The sequence below is a fragment of the Macrotis lagotis genome, chromosome 4 (genome assembly GCF_037893015.1).
Source record: "Macrotis lagotis isolate mMagLag1 chromosome 4, bilby.v1.9.chrom.fasta, whole genome shotgun sequence".
Taxonomy (NCBI): domain Eukaryota; kingdom Metazoa; phylum Chordata; class Mammalia; order Peramelemorphia; family Peramelidae; genus Macrotis; species Macrotis lagotis.
Window position 1 is genome coordinate 136,541,685 of NC_133661.1, and position 21,870 is coordinate 136,563,554.

A 21,870-nucleotide genomic window follows, 5' to 3' on the forward strand; every position below is an offset into this window, starting at 1 on the left:
CTGTGACTGAATAGAGCTCTTAACTTACTAACACTCACTTTTCATCCAGTTAGAGAAATTTAAAAATACACTTGGGTTTTAACCTTCCTTACAGTTTTCTAATGTAGGATTTAATTGGTATCTAAGCAATCATGGCATGGAGTTCATTTGTGATTCTTAACATTTAATTTTTCTCTATTAGTGAATCACTGGACCCAATCTTGCTTTTACTCTATTGTTAAATATATTACCACTCTCATGTTTCTTCTATATAGCTTTGCCCAACAGGCCTAGAAAGAGATTGAAATGAGATATAAAAACAACAATAACACATGACTTTGGGAAGCCTAAAAACAATCACCAACTACTTATTATACATCCAGTAGCATAAATAAGAATTCCTTATGGTTAAATTTGATGTTTAAGATGTATATTTCTCATCAAAGATATATTATTTGCTCCATTTTCAATGATTTTCTTGGAGCAAAATAAACATTAATTTAGTGTAGTGCCTTTCAACTTTTCAGAATAACATTTAATAATATTTAATATTTTTCCCCCATTTCTTTTGCTCCATTGAGTAATTCTGAAAAATAAATGCCCACAGGAAATTATGACATTCAACACAAATAGTCTACCACTGTTTTGGATCTTTATTGAACAAGGGCAGCTTAGTAGATAAGGTCACCTCAGTTCACCTATAGGACCTCTGTCTGAACCCATTTCAGGTTATAACCTAATTGGCTTTTTCATCGTAGCTCAGTGTCTCCAGGTCAGAGTATAGATCACTGCTAAAGCTTTAGGGAAGCTTCTAGCACAGAAATATGGGTAGGGGATAGACACCTCTAGTTTCTAGATTTTCTTGTTCTGACCCTTATTCTTCATGTGCACAAATATTCTTTCCCTGTCAAGGAAAACACATTCCCTTGCTTATTTTTTCCCCCTATTATGTCAGGGCACAAAGATAGGAAGAAAGAATTTAAAAATGCATTTAGTCAATAGTATCACTTTGATTGAAGAGTATATTATAAACAGTTTAGCTATTAAAAGATCTTTGCATTATATAAATATGAGTATACTTTACTATCAACATGGAAAATAATTTTTCTCTTTCTTCCAGCCAAATTTAAAAGGATGAAGAAACTGAGGTATAGAGCATCTGTGATCTTGGTACTATGGCATGAGATCTTAGTAAAAAAATTGAGAAAATAACCCTTCACTACCTAATAATTTACTCATTCAAATTTTTAGATGTTTATTTTTGTAAAATATTAAAATTGATATAATGTTGACAAATGCACAATTTGAGGAATTCAGTATGATGATACCCCAACATAAATACCTTGAAAAACTTTTAACTCTATAACCAGGTTCTGATCTTAGATGGCCTCTCAAGCAAATAGCTCTGCTGAATAACACAGAAGAAGGCATTATATTGGTTTGGCTTATTAGAGCAACCTCTTAGATGTCAGCTAGACTTTATTATACTTAAAAATTCTAATAACAGCTGACAATGAATGGGAAATATAGTACAATGGTAAGAGCTTAGAGTTTTCAAATTCTGGTCTTATTACTACCATAACCTTTGTGCTAGTCTGCCTTGTCATTCATAAATGTATGTGATAATAACAACATCATCATTTACCACAAGAAGAAGAATCATTGCATCTTTAAATAGATCTTCAAGGATTTTAAAACACTTTCCTTATAATAATTATGGGGGAATAGGTTTATACTTTTTTATTCTCATCTCATTTGATGAGAAAATTGAGAGTCAGAGAAGTTAAATGATATTAATTTCCTCATAAGGTTTTTGAAGGAATATAAACTTTAGGATGTTATTATTATGAAGAGAAAAATTTACTGATTCAATATATGCTTTATTGAGAGATGATCAACTGCATGGTCATGAATTCCTAATCCTAATCATAGTGTTTTCCACTGCAATAGTAGTTAATATAAGAAGCAGTAGAACACTTTTTCCTCATTTGATCATTTTGACACTATGTTTAAATATTAATTAAACTTAAGTTCTTTTTAGTGGGTCTACATGTGTAACTCCATGGTAGCAACAAAGGGAGATCAAAATTAAAATATGACAAAAAATGTAAAAAAGTGACTTTGTCCTTCCTATCAATCTTTTTTGGGGAGACTAGAGTTATGGATGAAACCCATAACCCATGAAGCCCATGAAAATCTAGAAAACTATCTTCAAATATGTACAAAGTATCTACCTTGATATATATTGTAAGTACCAAGAGAGTACATATAAGAAGACTGAAAATGACTGGAATTTCCAAATGCATATTTATTTATTTATTCATTCATTCATTCATTTATTTATATCTTTTAAGATTTTTTTTGAGGCAATGGGGTTAAGTAGCTTGCCCAAGGCCACACAGCTGGTATTCATTAAGTGTCTGAGGTTGGATTTGAACCCAGGTACTCCTGACTCCAAGGCCGGTGCTCTATCCTCTGCACCACCTAGCTGCTCCAAAATGTATATTTATGCAAATACATCTCAGATAGAAAATACACAAAAAAGTAACTGCTGTTGACATATTTGCCATGAATGTTTTCAGTACTGTCCTCTATGGACTAGAATGCTGGGACTTCTAGTATTTATGACTAACCCCCTCTATTGGCTGCAGTTCAGAGGCTAAAATCCAGAGACAACTAGAGGTCAAGTAATTCTTCATCCCTAAAGGAGGTGGGTCTCTGCACATTAATATACCTGATCGTTAATGTCTATGATGTCTGTTAATAATTTTGGCACACACTTGAATTTATCAGTTTTGATAAGTGAATTCAATTGATGACATCAACTTCATAAAGGTTGAAAGATTTCCCTCAGGCAGTGAAGCTGGAGCCTGGGAAGTCCCTTGAAGTATGGAATTCCTTAAAATCCTCACATTCACCCATAAGTTTTAGATCTTTTGAGAAATGTGGTTGATTTTATAAGACCATTTTGCAACTAAATTTCATTATATTTTACATATGCATATTCTTTCTTCTTTTCATAGATATGTAGAAACATAGATGAAGTCAGAATGTTTAAGGAAGCATTCCCACAAAATTCAAAGGTTTAATTTCATCAGGGAATTTCTAATTAATGATGTTTGAGTGGTTTTTAAATTCCCCAACCATAGTCCCATCATCCTTACTTGCCACATGGGGAAGGTTTATGCCTTAGGGCATCTTTCAGATGAATACTAGTAGCCACATTTATGCTTCATGGAACTACACCAGTAACACAATTATAACAGAAAGGAAATCTCTCATTCCCAAGGCATAGGGAAACATCATTCCATTGTCCAGCCAGTTATTCTTTGTTTCATTTGTCTTAAAGTGAGGAGAGAGAGAGAGAGAGAGAGAGAGAGACAGAGAGACAGAGAGACAGAAAGACAGAGAGAGACAGAAAGAAATGAGAATGGTGACTCAATTTGCTAATAAAATGTTTTAAGATTACATTTTCAGTGAGTGTGTTTTTTATATAATGAAAATGAAAAAATAATATTCATAAACTATGGCATGGTATAGTATTTCTGTGTGCAATAACTTTTGCTCCCCAGTCCCCAGCACAAGAAAAGAAAGAGGAGGCTAGACTACTTTAAAACAACATTTGCAATAGAACTACCCTTCAGAAGTCAACTACTCACCTGAGTGAGGTGAGCACATTTTATTTCAGTGTCTTTTCATGCAGTGAAAAAGGTAATTTAAAAAATGGTTTTCTGGTACCCTAGGAAAGTTAATTCACTACAACCGGGTGAATACTTCATCCAAAGGCATAGATCAATTTTCTCATCATAGGATAAGATTTCTATTTTTGTCGAGAATTTCTGACCTATATGGTTACACAAGTGCTCAGAGGGACTTATGAAGTTGTATTGAGAAACTAGGGATGAGATTGTAATGAAGGTATATAAATTTACATGGTAGTCAAGAAACTAGCATGTATTTCTTGGAAGAATATGAACTTCTTATCCATGAACCTTAAGGGCTTGTTTTGTGATGTCCTGTATTTCTCTTCAATTTTCTCATGTTATATTGAGAAATTCACATACAAAAAAGATTTTCTAATAAAAATTAATTTGAATTTACTTACTTCAAAATATATTTATAGATTTTTTTAAGAGAAAAGATATGCCGTAAAACAAAACTAACAGATAATAAGTTACTATTACTCTTCAAATTTTGGGTAGTTGAAATTCGTGAAAGGAAATTCTAGAATGAAGAAATGAATAGGATGGAGAGAATACCATTGCCTCAGCAGGGAACTATTTAAATATTGTTATGACTAATCTAAAAAGGTAGTTATGAGATCTGGAATGGAAATGACAGAAAGGTTGACAAATGGAGAAAATAGTATCTATATAGTAAATTTAATAAGTATAGAAAAATGAAATATGTCAAATAGAATAATATTGATTACCAGTAAAATAGTATAGTAGAAATAAATAGTATAGTTGAAAAAAGGAAAAAAGTATTCAAGCTCATTCTTCTTTATTATGATTGTCATCATGATATCACTTGCTTGATGCATCTATAGATGTATTTTGCAATATACTTCTTTGAAACTTCTTTGTTAGAAATTGCAAAACCAATCAATTCTATGAGATTTTTGAATCAAAAAAACTTTTGTAACAGTAGTTAGAAGTCATAAGTATTAAATAGAAATTGGTGTGGTTGAAACAGAATTTCCAAATTGGAAGCTTTTAATTTGAATACTTCAGCTTAGTTCTTATGATTACAAAGGCATTTAAAGGAAAATTAAGGACATCCCTTGTTTTTATGAAAGCAGCAATTCCTAATGTTGAAGAAAATAGTTATTTTTACTTGGGACTTAAATAATCTAGACTGACTACCAATTCTGAACTAATCTTCTAAATAATTTAATAATTACACTCTGTTTAAGATAATCTTAGATTGTAATTTGGAGATTATTTTCTTCTATACTGTTTCTTTTGTTACTTAGGCTCAGAGAATTATTTTTGTTACTTAGACTCAGAAGTGGAAGAGGAAAATTATTGGCATAACTAATACAGAAAATAATTAGCATAGTAACAATTACCAGACCCAATCATTGAACAAATATTGTAATGCTGTTCTGATGATGTCATATTACTTCACTTTACTGTCATATTGTTGTTCTCTCTGTCTGTCTATCTGTCTATCTATGTTTTTCTTTTCTTTTTTCAAGAAACAGTGCTTACAGTGCCAGATGGTCAGTTCATGGACTCATTAAAAGTTTTACAACTTTCCTTTTGATAAGCACAGTGAAATTATGGTTAAAATGATTTAAGAAGTCAGAACCATTAAAGAACATGGTAGACATTAAAGAGGAATAACAAATTATTATTTAATGAGATGACAACCCTTTCTATTGTTACTTTATTTTCAAGTTGCATTGAAATAGGCTCCCTGGTGTTTGTAGTTTCTGGCTATCTTTTTTTTCTTCTCATTATTAATTCTTTTTTCCCCTCCCTGCTAATCAGCTGTAGTGTCATGTGTTTGAAAGTATGATTTTACACCACATTCCCTTTGGATTTGGGGGTTACTTGTAGCCCTAGTCAAAGACATAGCCAGTAGCTAAGTCAAGGGTATGGCTTTTACACACACCAAAATATTCGCCACATATCATTAATGTGAATGGAACATCTCTAGGTTAGAGTTCATTGAGCATTTCCATAATTCTGAAGGGTAATGTGCCAAATAAGATTAGAAGGGACTTCATGTCTTATAGTTAAATGAAAATATTTTATGTGAATTTCCTGGAAAAAGCTTGAAATAGATAGCTATTTTTTTTGGAGGGTCTTCATTTTTGAGGGAAAAATAAATCAGGAATATCAGGTCTCAAGTAAATAGAAAAATGAAGCTTTCAAGAATAACTCACTTGTTCAAGCAAGTCTTTGTTTTTGTTAGTGAAAAATGTGCTACAACAGCAACCAAGAAATGGAATTCAGAGATTGATTCTGTTATGGCATATTATACATATATGTGTATATATTTATATGTATTTGCTATACACAAATATATATTAAACATATATATGTATACATAGAGACATTTTATTTTATTGTTAAATTTTATCATCTTAAACATAGTTTTTATTACAATCTACTTCATTTATAATTTTACTTGTCAACAATTCTAAAAGTTCCATTATAACGAAGGGAAAAAACCAAGGATAACAGAACATCAGCAAATGGATAGGCTGTTTACAGATTTAATATCTACTTAGACTTGTATATATGTTTCTTTTAAACCTTGACCCAAATCAGCACAATGTGGAATACTACATCTATACTATCTATCATGAGTTGATAGAATAATGAATGAATGTACTTCTATATGAAAATAAAACAACATGAATATTTTGAGGGAATAATAATAGGAGGATTTCAAAATTTGACCCTTCAGCAATCCACGGCCTTCTTTTCTCAAAGCATAACTAACACATTGTACTAACACTTTAATGGAATATACCTATGCAGATACTCTCAAACATAGTCATAAATGAAAAATAAATGTTGAAGGATTGAGGAACAGATCAGTGACTAGTAGAAAAGAAAGAATATTCAATTCAATTATAAATTGGTAGACTACAATGTAATTCTTGTTTTTTAAATTAAGGATTTTAGGTAAGATCAGAAGAGGTATAAAATGGTCTCTGTCATAAAACTTTACAATCTTTCTCATTTTATATATATATATATATATATATATATATATATATATATATATATATAGTAAATATAAACTATAGGTAAGTAAAAAGTAAAATATGTATATAGATTATATAGTAAATATATAGTTATGAACACATATGTATATATGGGGATAAAAATGGAGAATGTAATTGATGGGTCTTTTTAGAGTTAAGGAAAATTTCAAGGAGGTAATAGGACTTGTGATGGGTCATGTGGGTATATAAGTTTAGATAAGTATAGAGGGAGAGGGAGAAGTATAAATGAATGGGAAGGATAAAATAAATTGAATCATGGTTTATTTAGTAGAGACTGTGGTATAAACAAAAGAGAACTGATTCAGGTAATTGGCTTACTCACTATATTGAGCAAATCACTTCAGCTTTTTGCATGTGTTTATTCATCTTTTAAATAATTCTATGATCTAAGATCTTTGACTATAGAAGTATTTAAAGACAAAGATGTTGAAGATATATTTAGTTCAGGAAACAGCTAGTAATTCATTTTGGCTAGAACATATTAAGAATAATATGGAAATAAGATTGGAAGCAGGGAGATAAACTATATGCATATTATAATAATTCACATGACAAATGAAAAGGATCTGCGTTAGGGAAGGGTCTATGTGATTGATTATAGAGCATGGGATATATGGGAAATAGAAGCTATGGAAGTAGAATATTTAAGACTTGGCAACTGATTCAATATAGAGTGTGAAAAGTAAAGAATGACTCCAAGGCTGCAAGGCCCTTAACAGAACTAAGGAAATTTTTGGGAAAGATGAATTCCATTTTGTTCACATTAAATCTGAGCTACACATGGGACAGTCAGAGATGTCAAATAGATATTTTGGTTGGTGATACTTGAGTTAAGAAGGAAGATGAAGGATTTTGAAGTCATCTGCATAGAGATGATAGTTAATCCAGAGGGAATTGATGACATCACTAAGAAAGAGATGATATTAGGTCTCAGGAAAGAACCTTGGTGGATATCCATGGTAATGGCAGAAAGACAGATAATGCTTTTGCAAAGGAGACTGGGATGAAATAGTCAGGTCAGTAGAAAAGGGAGAAAGCTATATCATGGAAGTCAATAAATTAAAGAGTATCTATGAGGAGAGGGTAGTTAACACTGATGCAAACTGAAGAGAAGTCAAGTTGTATGAGGTCTGAGAAAAGAGAAGCATTTCCTTGCCTGAAGTTTTGGGGTTATGAAGCTACTCATGATTTTGTGAGACGTCAGATAACTGGAAGAGAAGAGTATGAACTTGGATAGAAAGTTAATGTTTGTGGTAATAGCATTTTGAGTAATGATTTCAACAGTTATGTAGTAGCAGTATTCAAGGGATTTATTTCTTGAGCATGTATAGGAAATAACAAGAAAGAAAATGTGTGTGTGTGCATGTGTGCGTGTGTGTGTGTATGTTTTTGTATACTTGCATTTCAGTGAGGAATGCATCAGTACATATCAGAACAATTGTGGAGTTATGTCATAAATTGCAATGAATTCTGACCTGAGGAAAACTGTTCATGAGTATAGGGTTATGATATTTGTCCCAGTCCAGATCTCAAATACTCTCTGCAATAATGAGTGATGAGAGATTACAAGATTAGTTTATCTTGTACAATATATCTGAATCATGGATTTCATAGTTTCTCCTTTGTTTATTTTTGATTTTAAGAGAAGGGATTTCCTTGGAATTGAATGGTAATCTAGGAAAAATGACAGTGGGTGATAATAGTGAGATACTTTGGTAGATACTTTAAGTATACAAAGACATAATATGCTTTCTTCCCTAAAGTTTGCAATCTGGAAGGTAGAGAAGGCATATATATTTAAATATGCATAATATAAGGCACATGTTTTAGGAATCATAAGAATATAGAATGATATAGAGTGATAAAATCTAACTGACAAATTATGAAAGGATTTATGGAGAAGTCAACATTTGCTAGGAATTGTTAAAATAGGTGGATGTTAATGGGTAGAGAATGGAAGGAGAAGCGATACATTTATCAGACAGAGGAATACCAGTGAGCAAAGATTTTAAAATGGGCAAGCCTTATGAACGTTTGAGAGATGGAAAATAACCTAGTTTGTCTAGAAGGGAAATAAAAAAAAAGACTAAGTGAAAAAATGAGGAAAGACTAGAAAAGCTGAGAAATGTAAGAAATGAGAAAATGCTCATATGGGGGCACATTGCATATTATATTATATTAATAATAATTGATTCATTTAGTATTTTAAATTATACAAAATGCCTTGTTATTTATTATCTCATTTGAGATTCATAAGAATAATCCTGTAAAGTAGGTTCTATGGACATTATTATTCACATTTTAAAGATGAAGAAACTGAAATTTAGAAGTTACATGACTTGCCCATGAACATATATCTTAGTAAGGATCAAGAATTGAAACTTGTGTCTTCCTGAATCCAGTATGCTTCCCATAATGACTTTCTAATAAATTTTGACATTATTAAGTAGACACTGGGAAGATATTGAAGGTAAAATTTCTATGTTAAGAAGATTTATCTTGAAGTCAAACAAAATTGAATTGTAGGAGGAAGAGAGGGAATATTAATTAGAGGAAGAGATTGGAATATAAATTAGGACACTTTTGATTGACAAAGTGAAAAGTGATGGAAATTTGAACTAGGGTAATGTAATGCAATTGAAAAGGAAGGGTTAAAATTTGTAGTCTTGTAGAAATGTTATTGGGGAACTTACTTAAGAAAATGGAAGTAAACATATCCAGAGTTTATTCAGTAATCTTAGTTATACAGATCATAGTTGAGAGCTAGGAAGGTTTAAAACAAACAAACAACAAAGAAACAAACAGCTCTGGGAAGCTAAATACTGAATGTCCTCACTTAATGTAGGTTTAAACTATTAAAATGAAAAAGTTTCCAAAGCTACAAAAGCTTTAAACTTCGCTAATACTTTTGGAATACTCTTTACTCTTTAGATCATACTAAATTGAACTTTTTTTTTTCTTGTAGAAGACCATCTTTATCCTATGCTTTAGTAATAATCTTTCACACTTTTCTACAATAACTGCCTCAACTTTTTCATAACTCATCTTTTCTCAGTCCCTTGTAATAGATTATTCACCTTAAAGGTAAGAACATATTGATATTTCTTTTTTATCCTCAACACCTCCTGGTAACTAATGTCTTGCTCGGTAGCCTTAGTTTCACTTTTATAATTATTTGTCAGCATTATCAACTCCTCTGTATCCAAAAATTATTTTACTGAAAGTCAGAAGACTAGACTTCATCTTGGTTTTACCACTGCCTAGCTCATTACCTAGGACAAATCACTTAACTTTTTTGAATCAATTCAATTTGATACATTTGCATAAATAATTATTATGTTGCCTGACATTTTACTTGATACTGGAGTTACAAAAAATTAAAAATAAAAGATGTTACCTGTCTTTAGGGGGTTTTGCTACCACAGAGAAATCTGCAATGTTGGGGTTTATTTCTTCACCTCAACTAGGGGTTAGATTAGATGATTTCTAAGATATCGTTCCACTGTAAAATTTTATCATCATATAATTTCCTGATTTTGTTCTCTTACAGAATATCCCAAGCAATCATAAAAATCATTGGATTTTTCCTCCATCGTTATAGTACAAATTGCTTATTTAGATGAATTCTAGGTTGTTCTGAAATCATTTTAAAATTACTTTCTAAGATCATTTCAGTTTTAGATATACCATGTATTCTTCAAAGGACACTGTCTTCAATTGGCAGCTTATACCATTTGAAATAGACCATGGATTTTGGGAGATTATCTTTAAAGTCTTTGAATCTGTATTTTTTTCTTAAATTTATTTTTTATTCTCATTTTGTACAAATGTTTTTTTACATTAACAAAATATACTTGTTTACAAGTAAACAAAATACCCCTCCCACCATGAATATAGATAGACTTGCTTGGGCAAAAAAGTAAAGGGGAGAGAAAAAAATTAATATTAAAAAAAATAATAGTAATAATTGTAGGTATGGCCAGGTGGCGCAATAGACGAAGCACCAGCCCTGGAGCCACGAGCACCCGAGTCCATATCCAGCCTAGTAAACTCAATAATCACCCAGCCATGTGACATGCAAGCCACCCGATCCCCACTGCCCTGCAAAAACCAAAAAGAAGGGAAAAAAGACTCAAAATAAAATAAAATAATAATAATAATAGTAGGGGTGGCTGGGTGGCAGACAGAGCATTGGCCCTTGAGCCAGGAGCACCTGGGTCCAAATCTGGCCCCAGGAACCCAAAGATCACCCTGCTATATGGCCCTAGACAGGCCACCCAGCCCCACTTGCCCTGCACCCTCCCCCAAATGATAATAACAAAAAATGTGCTTCAGTCTTTGTTCCAACACCATCAACTCTGTCATGAGTGGATCACATTCTTTATGATAAGTCCATCACAAAAGTTACTTCCATATTTTTCCAACGTTGCCATTGTTGATTGCAACTCCCTCCTTTCTTATTTCTCCACTACCATGTACTATATTTTCTGTCTCCTTTCACACTGACTGCTGTAGGGTCACTGAGTGGTGCAGCAGACAGATCCCTGGCCCTGGGGCCAAGAGGCCCTGAGCCCCCATACCATCCCTTAGGCCCAGAATCTACCTGGCCCTATGGTCCTGGGCAGGCCATCCAATCCCAGCCCCTTGCAAGAAGTGAAAAAGAAAATGTGTTATATCTGACCACTGTCCCCCCATGGTCCATCCTCTCCTCCTTTATTCACATCCCCACCCCTTCCCCCTGCTCCCCCCTCCTTCTTACTCCAGTTGTCTATACCCCATTGAGTATATTTGCTGTTTCCTCTCCTAGCCACCTCTGATGAGAGCAAAGGTTCCCTCATTCCCCCTTGCCTCCCCCCTTCCATATCATTGCAATAGCTCATTGTAATAAAAAAAATCTTATTATGTGAAATATCTTGGACTATTCCCCCTCTCCTTTTTCTTTCTCCCATTCCATTTCCTTTTTTTTCCTATTGACTCCATTTTTACACCATATTTTATCTTCGAATTCAGCTTTCTCCTGTGCTTCAACTATAAAAGCTCCCTCTACCTGCTCTATTAACTGAGATGGTTCATATGAATATTATCAGTATCATTTTTCTATACATGCAGTTCATCCTCATTAAGTCCTTCATATTTCCCCCCTCTCCTCCAATCTCCATGCTTCACCTGAGTCCTGTATCTGAAGATCAAACCTTCTGTTCAGCTCTGGCCATTCCAAAAGGAACCTTTGAAATTCCCCTGGTTCATTGAAAGTCCATCTTTTTCCCTGGAAGAGGACATTCAGCCTTGCTGGGTAATTCATTCTTGGCTGCATTCTAAGCTCTTTTGCCTTCCGGTATATTGTATTCCAAGCCCTATGAGCTTCTAATGTAGTTGCTGCTAAGTCTTGTGTGATCCTGACTGCAGCTCCACGATATTTGAACTGTGTCTTTCTGGCTGCTTGTAATATTTTCTCTTTGACTTAGGAATTCTGGAACTTGGCTATAATATTCCTGGGGGTTGTTTTTTTTTTTGGATAAATATGCAGAACAAAGTCTACTACGTTTTATTTCCCTTGCCCCCTACAATTAATTTAGTTCTATAGTTCAGTAATTGGCTGTAGTGAACTGTACTCTGCGAAGTTATTTAAACCAACTTTGGGACATTACAGAATACATCTTCCTGCATTAGAAAGATTTAAGCGTTGTTACAAATTTAAAGAAACAATCACCAACTCCCCAGAAATATCATTCTCATTAGAAATGTAAATGGATGACATCTTTCCTATGTCAAGTGCAAGGTGGATGGAAAAAAAGAAAAGTGTAAGATACTCTCTCTACATAACAGAGGATCACCAAGGAAAACAATATTGCTCATATGAAAAGGGAGATTTAGAACCCTGTAGGTGTCAACACATTCATGTCCCTTGGTTTAATGATGTTATGGGTCCTGGGAGATTGTTTCTTTCCTTCCATCCCTGGAAGATCCATTTTAGGTGACTTGAAGGCTGCTGGGTCGTCTGCAATTTTAGTAGCCTGAACTCGAATAAGTTCCATTGTTGATGGCTTCTGATTACCTCTGAAGGACTGGACACTGAAACCTGAGTCAGATTTCTGAAGGGTTCTTGATCCCAAAAGGCTCCATTTTTCAGATGAGGGTTTGTCTCTGTCTCCATTCCCAGCATCCATGTTGCTAATGTCTAGGCCAGGTACGGAAGTAGAAGATCCACGAGAAAACCAACCTCTGGGTTTTTGCTTGGGAGAAGAATGGGGTGTATTACTTGGAGTGGACTGGGCTGAAGCAGTCTATCTTCTTTTGTCATATCTCCACTTTGAAACTTCAATTTATGGACTGCCTCTGCCACACGGTGGTACTTGGTTTCCTCTGTGGTGAGGCCTTTATGAGAAGTGTACCCTGCGTCTCTCAACCCTGCAAAAGTCCCAAGCAGCTGTCATGCAGAGGTTCTACAGATGGTGAGGAGGGGGTGGGGCGGGGCAGGGATGGGGAGAGCCTGTCCGCAGCCCGGGGCTCTGGCACGGACAGGAGGCTGGCACTAACAAGGCTCCAGGGCCCTGGCACTCCCTAGGCGCCGAAGCACGGGGAGAAGCATGGCCATGACGCAAGCGGCTGCGGGACTCGGCCGGCAGGAGCACCGTGAGCGGCTCGGGGCTGCCAGCTGGCCTTAGAGGAGGTGCGGAGATGGGGAGACTGCACGCATGAAGTCTGGGGGTTGGTTTTTTGGGATCTCTTTCTCTGGGGGATCGGTGGATTCTCTCCATTTCTATTTTGCCCTCTGCTTCTAGAATATCAGGGCAATTTTCCTGTAGTAATTCTTTGAAAACGATGTCAAGGCTCTTTTCCTGATCATGACTTTCAGGTATTCCAATAATTTTCAAATTATCTTTCCTAAGTCTGTTTTCCATATCAGTTGTCTTTTCAATGAGATATTTCACATTTTCTTCTAATTTTTCGTTTTTTTTGGTTTTGAAATATTGATTCCTGATTTCTGGTAAATTCATCAATCTCCCTGAATTCTATTCTTTCTCTGAAGGATTTGTTCTCCTCAGAGAGTTTTCTTATCTCTTTTTCCATCTGGCCAGTTTTGCTTTTTAAAGCATTCTTCTCCTCAATAACTTTTTGAACCATTTTATCCATTTGACCTATGCTGTTTTTTAGCATGCTATTTTCTTCAGCATTTTTTTGGATTTCCTTGACTAAGCTGCTGACTTCATTTTCATGTTTTTCCTGCATCTCTGTCCTTTCTTTCCCCAATTTTTCTTCCAACTCCCTCATTTGATTTTCAAAGTCTTTTTTGAACTCTATCATAGCCTGAGCCCAATTTTTGTTTTTTCTTGGAGTCTTTAGATACAGGAGCTTGTGCTTCCTCATCTTCAGACTGAGTATTTTGATCCTTCTTGGGCTCATTTGCAAAATATTTCTCAATGGTCTTCCTCTTGTTTCTTTCCTTGTTCATTTTCCCAGCCTAAGCCTGTTTTTTGGGGTGTTTCCTGAGCTTTTGGGACACTCCCACAAGGATCTCAGTGTGAGGCTCTGTCCTCCTTCCTGGTCTGTGAATGAACATAAGCGTCCCCCTCTGCCACAGGGCTGAGGTGGGGGGGGCCCTGTTGTTCTATGGGGGGGCCTAGACTGGGATCAGGATCTGAATGTGGTCAGAGCCCCAGAGTCTTGTTCCAGGGGCAGAGGACCCAGCTCACAGTTTCTCTTCACTCCCCTCCCTCAGTTCAGTGGGCTCATGCCCTGGAGGCTCCTGCTTACAGGCTCCGCCTGCTTCTGTTTCCTGGCCTGGGCTAAAGACCAAGCTGCTCATTGTGTGTCCCAAGGGCTGGGCTCCACGTGCTTGCTGTGGCAGAGGTTCCCCGCTGTTCCCCCACTTTGTGCCCAGTGCTCCCCAGGGTGCAGCTCAGGAGACTCCCCCGCTGTTGTGAGCCGCAGCTCCCAGCGCCCTGGGGCTGCCTCCGGGAGGCTGAAGTTCTTTGACTCCGGCGGGCCACCCCTCTGGCGGGCTACCCCTCTGACCCCGGGGAGCGGAGCCTTTCTGCTCTTTTTCAGGTTACCTTGAGTAGGAGAACTGCCTCACTGGGTCCCTTTGTGGGTTCTGTCTCTCAAAAGTTTAGTTAGCATCCTTAGCTTATGAGTTTTTAATCAGAGAGCACCTAAGACTCGATCCCTTCATGTCGCCATCTTAGCTCCGCCCCTTCCTTGAATCTTTATATGAGAAGATAACTGGATCTGGAGTGGCAGGACTTGTTTTTGAATATTGTTTCTGCACTGTCTACTTATGGACCTTTGATCAAATCACCTCAGCTTTCTGGACCTTAGCTTCCCCTTATGTACATTTCACATTTTGGAATAGGAACCTCAGAATGCTTCATACTTAAATGGGGATAATCTGTAGCAATCTGGACATTCATTAATGTGAAACATGTTTTTCCCTAACACAATACTGCAAAAATAATAAACTAATATATTTCAAAATTTTCATGTTAAGAAGTGAAAGTGGGAAATGGCTCCAAAATATATAACATATAAAGAAGGACAAAATCAGATTTCTTTAAGCCACTCTTCATCTTTGGCCTTTTTCTCCAGAGAAGTGGCATTGGCCAAGAGAAGTTTCTGGATCCCTAAAAGAAGGAACCCTATTATCTTAAGTTGGAGATCTTCATTAGCCTGAAGTAGATACTGGTATGACTAAGTATGTGTCATGTTATTGAAGTCCTCAGATAATGATTATGACCAATTATACAAGATGTCATATTACTTAATCATATAACTCACATTTCTACCTAATGACAGTGGCAAGGATTTGAAAGAAGATCAGAACTGACTAGTAAAAAAAAAGATAAAAATAGATGGTGTTTACTCACAAAAGATTGCACACCTTCCTGGGAAAGAGATTTAATGGACTAATTTTTATTTCTTCTGTACAAACTCAGTTATTAACTCAATTATTTTCTATTTCTCTAATTTCTTATTGATTGATAGTGGATTTATACATGAACATATAAAGTTGTTAATTTGTTAGTGAGTTTGCCCCCTCTATTTCTAAGGTGAATCTTGTTTTGGACATTTGGGGCTAAACCTTTTTGAGACTAGAGTGTCTCTTCTGAATCAGAAGGTGGCAATGCCAATGTCTTCATCGTACCCTGCCAGTAAGTGAAGTTATAAATTAAAAATAAGACTCCTTCAGAGTCATTCATGTTTGAGTCTTATTTTGAACAGAGTCAAGTATCTTAAATTAAACACAACATGTTTTCAGATGTTACTCAGTATGGTGATTATTTAATGTCTCATTCATTAGAAGAGGACATTTGAAGCAGGTTAGTGATATGAAGCTGTCATCATCTCTCAACAGCAATGAAACAACAAACCACTGTATTTGATATATAGCAGAGGGAAAAGTGCTACATGAAGTAATTCTCAATTATTGTGGTCAACTATATTGTCACATAACCTGCCAGAAATTCTTAAGAGCAATATTGTGGCTATCTTTTCGATCCAGAATGAAGCATGAAAAATATATTAGGTTTAAAACATTTGAAGTTATAATTCTGATGCTAAATTAAAAAAGACAATGCTAGGACCATTTGAATATAAGGGAATGTTTTAAAATAAAATTTTATTCAATTAGTTGCTAATAATATTTTAAATAAATAGTTGATTGCCACAAATTCCTTGGACCTTCAAATGTTTAACAGTATATATGCACATCGTCTATTTTGTTGTGGCAGATTCCCTATTCACAGTTAGTTGTATATATATATATATATATATACATATATATATATATATATATATATTGTTTATAATGTGCTAAATAAAGCAGTCAGAGTGTAAGCAAGTGTTGTGAGCATAAATGACAGTCAATCTAAAGTAGAATAAATTATGCATGTGAGGATGGCTAGATCCAGCTGTCTAGATACAATTGTTTGGCAAGCCCTTGACCCTTAACTTGTCCAAAGTGTTAACTATGTACACGAGCTTGTAATGGTAATCATTTTGAACTTTGCAACTAGCTTTTTTCTTTTCATTCTTTTTCTAGAAAACATGTCAAATCATTCTAATGACAAAATACTGGTAATAGAACTCAAAAGTTCTAAACAACTCTGTCCATCTATGTCACTTTTAGATTTTTTGATTTGTTAGATAATGCTTCTGCAATTCAGAAGTTATATAACTTCCTCTATTTCCCTTAGCGTATCTTACCTAAGTCATTATAGGTTTATGTTATGTTATGTTGAGAATAAGTAGCACAACAGATATGGATCAACTAAGAGCAATAAGAATTTGTTTATCTGTAGGTAAAGTTTTTTTTTCAGAGAGAGAGAGACAGGATGACAGGAGACAGGAGAAGGAAGCTATGGAAGAGAGAGAGAGAGAGAGAGAGAGAGAGAGAGAGAGAGAGAGAGAGAGAGAGAGAGAGAGAGAGAGAGAATCTGATATTATTTTTAAAAATGTCCAAAGAGCTAGCCTTCAATTCTGACTGACAAATTTACTGTCTTTCATCTACAGGATGAGAAAACTGGAATATATGTTTTTCAAAATTTATTCCAATTCTAAATATATGTTTTTCAAAATTTATTCCAGTTCTAAAATCCTGTTCTATGCAGCCGATAGGGACACAGAAATGGGTCAAATAGTATCCTAAAATGAACTTGTCCAAAGTTAGGATAGAAAAAGAGTAAATAAAATCATTCAAGCAAGTATCCCTAATTAGATTAGAATCTGATCTAATTTTGTTAATTGTTGAATTTTCTTCCCTAATTACTTGTCATTACTCAGTATATCTCTAATCCTAAATTTAAACAATTAGGTTTTCTCTTTTAGTGGCAAGGAGTCAATCTTGATGTCAGATAATCTGTGTTTAAATCTACCCTCTGACCACCAGCAAATTATTGAATCTCTCAAGAGATTGTAAAAGAGTATAAGTTACAGAAAAATTGCACATCTAACTTAATTTAGGAACTCTTTAATGCAAATGAAATCACATAACTATATCAAACATTTAAAATAGCTATCTTATTATAATTATTAACACAAGACAATTAAGAAAAATTAAATAGGATCAAATCATTTAAAAAAAAAAGTCTTCTGGCCTTATAAAGATCCCAAGTTTGACTTAGGAACTTGTGAAGAACCATGAAGATATATAGAAGTATAATGGTTGCCAATATACGTCATATGGCCTTGTTGAATAAAGAACAATGATTTCTTAGCATTTTCCTAAACTCCTTAAATTGACTTCTATGGCCACATGTGACCACATGTGGTATAAATAAATTGAGTGTAGGAGCAATGAAAAAAGATAAACATATAATTAAAAACAGCTTAGTAGATACATGTGCTTATTCATTTCAGTGATGACATTCTCTAGTTTATGGAGCGGTTATAGACCCATGATATATTGGAGTTGACTACATGTCATAAAATATACCAGGAAAGACTGGATCCAAATTATTATATACTAACAATAAATCCAAGCCATTAACAATATTGGGATATAGCTATAGATAATTTCAGAAAATGGTAGAGTTTAACCCCAAGTAAACTATTACCTTTTAGTAAGAAACAAAGATTATTTTCATTTTTAGGACCTTCTATGACTTTCCTTCTCTTATCTGAGAGAATGTGGCCTTGAAAGCTTCTATCTTGATTACTTTTTATAAGCCTAATAAAAGACATCAGTCATACCATTTATTTGTGAAAATGAAATTTTCATATATTGAAGGTCAATTTTAGTTGAACTAATATAATAAGCAAAAGTCAAGGTTTCTTTACCATTAAAATTACCCATGGTATGACTCTTTGGCATTCTACTCTTAACCTTGAATCCTGCTGTGTATATTGTATGAAGGATAGCAAATTTGCAATAAAATATGATGAAGGAGGCATGAGAGTTTTAATTTTCCAATCTAAACAGTAAACTTTTTTCTCAAATATTCCAAAATGAAATATTCTGATAAAACACACCCCACTATGAGTTGAAAGCTAATATTTCACCTGCCATGATTCTCATTTCATCTTATAAGAGATCCAAGAAGCTCCATTTATCATTCATATCAAGTTAAGGCTAATAAGTATTCCTTTGGGTATAAACATCATCAGACATACTCATTTCACATAATGGATTGGCATGCAGAAAGGAAATTGGAATCATTGAGTCTTGTTATCTACCCTGTTGGGCATAGAGTGGACTATAGTAAATCTATGGTGATAAGTCCTCTGTGGGGGTTGAATATTCTTCTGAGCTTCTTTTTTGCAGTCATAAATACATATTATGGTAGTTTTTTGAGAAGTTTAACCTATTAATGAGTTGCCAAGTTTTAGTTGAAGGCTTTTTTTTTGATAAAAGCATGGGCAGGAAGATTTCATCCTCTTTAGTTCAGGGGGAATTGTTATATAATCCATATCTAGAAGGGAAGAATCAGGTTGAACAAGTAACTAAATGCATTTTGTCAAAAACTTGATTCTTCTACTGATTGGTATAATTACCTTTAAAATTGATATTTTGCTATATGTATACATTCAATTCAGTCTGATCTAACAACAAAAAAATATGCCAATAACATTTATCAGCATGAGGGAGGAAGCGTAGGGGAATGGAAAAAAAAAGAATTAGCTTCTGCCCTCCAAGAATGGCACTATAGTTATCATTAAACTTGAGCACTTGAGTTGACCTACATTTCCTGGAAGACATTTTATTTTAGTTTTTGCAAGGCAAACAGGGTTAAGTGGCTTTCCCAAGGCCACAAAGCTAGGTAATTATTAAGTGTCTGAGACTGGATTTGAACCCAGGTACTCCTGACTCCAGGGCCAGTGCTTTATCCACTACGCCACCTAGCAGCCCCTCTGGAAGACATTTCTACCTGAATTCTTCAATGGCATCAGGAACTCAACATGCTTAATTACTTTTCATCCCCATAAACCTGCTTCTCTTCCTTCATACTTCACTGCTTTTATCAGCGTTACTTGCATTTAGCAGATCTCTCATCTGAAACTTACCTGTTATTTTTGAACCTTTAAATCCTATATTCAGTTTGTTGCTAAGTCCTGTTGATTTTATCTTTCTCAAAATCTCTCACATACACTTTCCCTGCTCTGATCTCACTGCCACAACCTTAACATAAGCAATCATTATCATCTGCTTACCCTATTATAAAGGACAAAAACCTTTCACCAGACTTTTCTACCTCTTCTCTCTTCTCTTCTGTAATCCATCCTTCCCAACATTTTTCATGTACATTTTTTTGTGCATAGAACCATTAATGTCTTACTTCTGAAAGTTCTCAATGATTATTTTTGTCCATTTAATAAATTTCTTGGTACTTTTATAATTCTTTTTGTTTGACTTTAAAAACCCTCCTGAGTAGAGAGTCACCCTAACCTGAATCTTATCTCTTATAACTTTGTGCAATTTCCTCTGTTTTTCAATTATATTAAACTACTCTTTGTAACAAATAAGAGCATAAAGCCACTGCTTTTGCTTACATTGCTCCATATAAGTAGAATATTCTCCCTGTGCACTTTAGTGAATTTCTACCTACTCCTTTTTTCCCAATAAATTGATTTTTTCTTCCCCCTCTTTTTTTATTTTATATTATTAAAATAATCTTGTTGTGAGAGTAATCATAACCCCCCCCCCCAAAAAAAAGATGAGAAATCTCAAGAATAGTGAGAGAGAGAAAAATGTGACTTCATTCCATGTTCAGATTCTAATGGCTCTGTCTCTGGGATGAGTTGTCTTACCCATCATAGCCACTAGAGAAGTTGCTTCAGTATTTTTCCCCACAGTTACTGTCACTAGCTGTATTTCCTTCTACTCTATTCCTCCCCACTCTCATATATTCCATCCTCTCTCTCCTTTCATCTTGTCCTGTTCAGAAGTGTGTGTTGTATCGGAGTACTCTCTCCCATGATCTTCCCTCTCTTTTGTCACCTACTTACTCTCTCCTTCCCTCCCCTTGTTCCCCCTTATCCCATCCCTTTCCTCTCATTTTTCTCTAGAGTAAGATAGATTTCTATACCCTATTAAGTGTGTATGTTATTTCCTCTCTAAGCCATTTCTGATGAGAATGAAGGCTACCTCATTTCCCCTCACCTTCCCCCATCCCACTCCATTGTAAAAGTTTTTTCTTGATATTTATGTGAAATATTCTTAGCCCCTTCTTCCTTTCCTTTCTTTTCTCCCAGTACTTACCTTTATCACCCATTGACTCCTTCTTTTTACTATATTATACCATTATATTCATCTCCTTCCTGTGTCTTGTCTATATATGCTCCTTCTAACTGCTCTTATGAATGAGAAAATTCATATGAGTTATCAGTATCTTCTTCCCATGCACAAATACAAACAATTCAACATCATTAAGTTCTTCATAATTAGTCCTTCTCATCAGTCCCTCTATGGTTCACTTGAGTCCTGTACTTGGAGATTAAACTTTCTGTTCAGCTCTGGTTGTTTCAATAGTAAAATTTCATTGAAATTCCATCATTTCCCCTAAAAGAGGGTGTTCAGTTTTGCTGGGAGTTGATTTTCGGTTGTAAACCAAGATCTTTTGCCTTCTGGAATATCATATTCCAAGCCCTATGAACCCTTAATGTAGATGCTGCCAGATCCTGTGTAATCTTAACTGTAGTGCCACAGTAGTTGAATTGCTTGATTATGGCAGCTTTTAGTATTTTCTCTTTGATTTGGGAATTTTGGAGTTTGGCTATAATATTCCTGGAAGTTTTTCTTTTGGGATCTCTTTTAGGAGGTGACTGGTGGATTCTCTCTATTTCTATTTTATCCTCTGCTTCTAGGCTCTCAGGGCAATTTTTCTGTATTATATCTTGAAAAAATGACATCTAGGCTCTTTTCCTGGTTATGACTTTCAGGGAACCCAACAATTTTTAGATTATTTCTTCTGGATTTTTTTTCAAGGTCAGTTATTTTCCCAATGAGATATTTCACATTTTCTTCTAATTTTTTTTGGTATAGTTTTATTTCTTCCTGAGCTCTCACAAAGTCATAAGCTTCCTTTAGTTCCATTCTGCATTTGAAGTAGTTATTTTCTTCAGAGAGCTTTATTATCTCCTTTTCCAGCTGATCAATTCTACTTTTTAAGGCATTCTTCTCATTTATCTTTTGTGTTGCTTTTTCCATTTTT

General features: G+C 34.8%; 1 long non-coding RNA gene and 1 pseudogene across 1 annotated transcript in view; one reads left to right on the plus strand and one right to left on the minus strand.

The window, feature by feature from the left end:
* Positions 1-21,870, plus strand: part of LOC141521531 (uncharacterized) — a 159,423-nt gene that overhangs the window by 114,229 nt on the left and 23,324 nt on the right. The window lies entirely within an intron of this gene.
* LOC141520464 (putative monooxygenase p33MONOX pseudogene) lies at positions 12,595-17,902 on the minus strand (annotated as a pseudogene).